The following is a 5,658-nucleotide window of genomic DNA, read 5'->3' as shown; positions in this document are numbered from 1 at the left end:
CTGCGATTTTTGCCATCCCTAGTTGGAAATCACATTGAATATTGCTTCTATTTCTAGTGATGAACAAAATAGTTCAATTGATGTTATACTAAACCAGTCTCGGAGATTTTTTAGCCAATATATTCTTCGTCTGCCGGCGCACTTCTCTTGCCTTTTATTTTTCCTTGAATAGAAATTGCAGCAATCCATATCTATGGTTATTTCTGGTCATGTGACCCAGGTATATTCTAATTTCCGTGTTTTTATAATTTTCAGTAATTCTTTTTCCCTTTGCGTTCTTTTTAGTACGCATACGTACAACAAAATAAACAAAATATAAAATTATAAACAGAAGATATTATATTATTTCTGTGCAATACTATTGCGGAAATAGTCTGCACAGCGATTCTTTCAGTAAGGAACACACTCCGTGTTTTGAAAATTATTAGCTTTTTCAAATAAATGTTTACACCATTTAAGGACTGTCCAGGTATTCTGCATAGATACAAACTTATTTTTTTCAAATAAGAACCATCATTATTTGCTGTAAATTACTAAGCAGATGATTTTTTTTTTGAAAGTGTTGATGTATCTAAATCAAAATTTGAACATGAAGCTTTTGAATTTTTGAGTTATTCAACATGGTGCAATAATAATAATAAATTCATGAAAATGGGTTTAGAGTGTTTAGACGGTATATGAGGACATTGTGGTTTCAACATTTTTTTCTTATAAATATGAATCTATCAACGTTCATAATAATTCGTATAAATGGTCCAAGTATGATAATAACTATATCCAATATTACATCTAGTTTATATTTTTGTAAAACCTTTTTAAGGACGAAGGACTATAGTACTTAACATAAAAATTCAAACAACTAAGAAACTACTCGTTCGAATTCTGAATTAGGTAGTACAACGTAATTTTCAAAAAAAATTATTTTCATTAAATAATTTACAGCAAAAAATATAATTTAGTATCTTAAAATATATCGTATTTTATTTCTCATTCAAACATAGTAAGTAGGTATATTATCAAACATCGATAATATACTGAAATATCCATCGATACCTCGAGCCACCCGTAACTGGAGAACGAAAGTCTTATCACCGTTTTCTGTTATTCTTCGGTGTTGCATTCTAACGTACACTGTTCTATCAGTTATTATAATATTACGATCGATGTGGTATTTCACGTCTTCGATGCTTGTTATTTTAGTCCAGTGATGCCCAACCTTTTTTCTTCGATGGCCTTTGATATAGTAAAATGTTGCATTCGTGAGGACCATCTGCATACCTGAAAGAAAAAATATAAATAATCGTAAAAAAAAGGAAATTTTAACATCTTGGAAATATAATATCGTGTATTTTATGTACATTTGTTATTTTGAGTTATTAGAAATTGGCCGGGGGCCACTTCTAAGTTCTAAGGACTTGATCAGCCACGCTTGTCACAAGGGCATCACTGTATCATACAGGATTTCGACCCCTTTTTGATGCTGTTATGACGGCCGATCCTTTCCCACCCTTTCGTTACGAGAATTACTGTCATTTTTCGTTCGACGATTCTTTGACCGTGCCCTCTGTCGTCGTCGTCATCACGGTATTCGCACTTGCATTCGGGGATTGCCAATGCTCTCCACCGTGAGCACCACTTATATTACTATTATAATATTATTATACAGCTGGTACGCTCTGTTACTGTTCTGTTTATTTTTAAGAAATATTCGAACACGGATTCAAAAATATACATTTTATTTAAATACCCACGTATACCAAGTACGAAGTAAAGTGTTCTTTTCAAGACTGATGATCAAACGTCATTATTTTATTTTATTTTTTATTAATTGATAGTAACTCCCGCGAGAGTACGCAGTATATTTAAGTTAAGTAGTTAACGTTAAGTCGATTTAACTCAGTATGAGCAGCAACTAAAGCGCTAGTACACATTTTCAAGTAACATAATAGAATGAACTAAAAACAAAGTAACAGTTTTTTAACTTACGATTATCATTAAAAAATAAATCGAAGTCAGATATATTATCCTTACAATAATGTATAGAACTCTACTGATGTGACTATGGAGAACAAAATTTTCGGTTACCCGGTGCAATATAAAATAGTGAATCATGTCTAGTATTGACTGAGGGTGCTCTAAGGCCAATAAGACTCAAGAGCTCAGGACAGTCGGCAGTGCCATTTAATAGCTCATATAAAAATAAACAGTCGATGTAATCACGCCTTCTACCTAGATGAAATAATCAACATTGGTTCTCAACTTCGGCAATAGGCAGACCACATACAACTTACAAGTTTAGTTTAAAGACAATCATTCTAATAAAACTTCTTCGGATTTTATCAATATTATCGATTAAGTCTATTTGTCAAGGATTCCAAATCAGTGAACCCAACTCCAAGGCCGACCGAACCAGAGCAAAGTACGGGACTTTTAGACACGCGTAACTCATATCCGCACAGTTGATGAGTTTAATAAAACCTAAGTTTCTAAAAGCCTTTGCACAAATGGTTTCTATATTATGGCGTTTGAACTTAAGTTCGAAGATAAAATTATACCGAGATCCCTAATCTCGTTCACCACATTGATTCTAGCGCCAACTAGATTATAATCCAAAAGCGTTGGTGAGCGTTTGTGATAGAAGGATATTTGCATACGTTCATCTATGTATTTAAATGTAATCCGTTGTCTGAACACCATGTTGAGAAACGATCCAGGTCCATTTGCAGTTTAAACGATCACTAATAATACGATATATTGTAGAATATATTTATTTTTATATCATCAGCGAATAACAAGAACTTACTATGTTCAAAGACTGAATATAATTGAATAATAAATGTCGTTCAAGTTTAAATATCATACGAGTTTTATAAAAAGCTTTCATGAACAACACTTTTTGAAGTCTACACATCAAACCCACACACAGTCTAATATCATTACAATGTTCATTTACAGGTTTATTTACGATTTACCTAAAATGTTGTATTGGTAGTCAGATACATGAAAAAAATAAATTGACGTTAAAGCCAAAATTATATTTATCTACCTATTGTACATTAATCATATTGTTATGTAGTGTAATGTTCGTGCATAACACGCAGTAACCACTCCCCTCGGAAAACACGCCACAAAACAAATGGTTCTGACTTACAAAAATAATCATGGACAATTTGAATTAACTTATTAGATGTAATTTCGTCTTATCTCGTTGACCGTGAAATTCAGAAATTCGTACGATAGAATGATGTGAGAACGACCAAATAAATAGTCGTTAATCACCGTAATGTTATCGGCTTTATTGAGCCACGTTCTGAATGCGGATACAATTCTTATATTTTACATTTTGTACACTAAGCTAATCGACCTGCTGGGGTATTTTAATATTAAATTTAGATAAGAGAAAAGTATGTATAGTTTCAGCAGAAAAATAAAATATCGGGTCATTAAATACCTACCAAAACCTTGTGGTTTTTAACACGCTATTGCAGTGGTAACATACCCGCGTCATAACATACCTTACCGACGCACGTAATAATTCGAAGGGCGTGAAAACTCATTTACAACAACGTTTTAGATGATTATTAGATATAATTGTTTTAATGCCAACTGAATATGAGCATTGTTTTGTGTTGAAATATATTGAGTGAATATCGAATCAAAAATACCGTAAAAACAGTACTCATCGGTGCAAATAGTAAGCAATACCTATTACCTATTACCTATAGGTTTGCAATTAAAACATCATACCGCATTTACGTATAATTTGTAACTTTTTCTGATTGCAATAATAATATTTATCACTCTTAAATGCCACGAACAAAAAATTATAGTTATTTATTTTATATTCAAACGATCGAGAACAAGCGATTTTACTAAAAAACAATAACATATCAAACGTAAAAAACTCTTAGATGGTGATATTATTGTTAACCTAGCTAAATTATATTGTGGGTTTAAAAAAACACCACAAAAAGTCTAAACGCGCGAAATCGAACACACGTACGAGGTAGGTATAGGTACACAGCCGGTGTATTATACACATTTTTTAACATACCGCCAAATTGCTTAAAAAAAAAAACATACATCATAGATATTATAACACACACAACTTGTCGTAAAATTATTTACTCGTAATATGAAATGGCATAGGTAATAATATTCATAAAATGGAGTAATATAGACTATAGAGTGCACCCTGCAGCGGGTTAACCCTCCCAAAACCATAAAACAATAATAAATAAACAATGAAGAAAAAAAATGGTTATCATTATTCCATATTGATTATAATTTAGGTGCATGAGACCAATATGTGATTCTACACAAATGTGTAATAAATTTACATATTATTAGTCCCCCTCCATTGAAATATTAAATTAGGAAAAAATGTTTGGTATAAAATACCTGCAAACTAATATATTTTGCACAGTCAAAGAGAAAAGTGTGCAAAAAAATGATATTATGAACTGTAAATATATATATATACATATTTTGTTCAATAGTTAAAAAAGTGTACCTGCATAAATTATTTTTCCCGAAATGTATTCCTGAAGGTTTTCTCCAAGTTTAAGATGGTAATTGATAACCAATACCGATCGTAAATATACCGTTGGTCTTACCTTATATACATCACGGCTTTCTAAATTTAAAGTATGCACTTTCTTGACGTGTCCAGAGCAGACTCGACGTACGTTGCACTAGCCTGGCCAATTTTCAAAATCAAAATGTTTTGAAATAAATATTAGCTAAAAAATAAATATTTAATTAGCATAGATTTAATTTTCACGAAACTATTCAATGAGCGAAATCGAGCTTCGTGTTTTTACCGTAGCACCATCCCGGCACTATAATATTAAAATTATCTACATAATAAGCCTACATTTTAATCTAATTCGAACATTAGATATATCATAACATAGTACGTATATAGATACAACGAAGACAGATAACTAAAAATTATAATAAATTCAAATATATATATATACATTTTGTCATAATTGTTGACAAATATTTGGTGCGTTGTTAACACGGATTTGCACGAAAATCATTATTATAATGTAAATTTATAGTACAAAATGTTGTATAAATTATATATTTTATTAAAATATTAATGTGAATAGTTGAATAAAAAATCTATCATTCCACGACGTTGACACCAGGCAAATTGTAGAGGATAAAGAAGAACTCTAACCTATTTGAGAAAGTAAATCGTTATTTAATAACATTAAATTAATGAAAATCAGTTGGGTCAAAAAAAAAATTGATGAAAATTAAATATTAAAAATGTTATATGGAAAAGTTAAAATTTATTTTAATTGTTAACTTAACAAAAACTTTTTAACTAGTTTATTTAATTTGGAATGTTCTCCGTACCTACTAAATAATTGCGTTGTGGCTTTTTAATTGATATTCATTTTTTTATTTTTTAAATCTAAATTCAGTAAGAAAATTTATAATTTTGAGAACAAAAGCCTATTTGAATAGAAAATTAAAAAATCTATTAATAATTTAATATTAATAATTGAATAAAAAATAATGTGTACTTATTAAAAAAATCTTAGAGAACTAAAATCTTAACTGGACAACAGGAAACCTAGTTCAATTAAATTAAAATATTTATTAATTAAAAACACTTTAAGATACTTACCACATATATTTAAG

The 5,658-nt window shown here is 30.2% G+C and overlaps 1 long non-coding RNA gene across 1 annotated transcript; it reads right to left on the bottom strand.

Annotated features, from left to right (window-relative positions):
* Window positions 1-1,178: 1,178 nt before the first annotated feature.
* Window positions 1,179-4,839, bottom strand: LOC111028404. Its single transcript, XR_002603897.1, has 2 exons — window positions 4,617-4,839; window positions 1,179-1,278 (listed from the first exon to the last, which is right to left on the bottom strand). It is a non-coding gene; the product is annotated as an uncharacterized LOC111028404 (long non-coding RNA).
* Between the last annotated feature and the right edge of the window lie 819 nt (window positions 4,840-5,658).

Source organism: Myzus persicae, unplaced genomic scaffold (assembly GCF_001856785.1).
Source record: "Myzus persicae strain clone G006 unplaced genomic scaffold, MPER_G0061.0, whole genome shotgun sequence".
NCBI lineage: Eukaryota > Metazoa > Arthropoda > Insecta > Hemiptera > Aphididae > Myzus > Myzus persicae.
The sequence above is the reverse complement of the archived record's forward strand: the minus strand, read 5'-3'. Positions and strand labels throughout refer to the sequence as shown.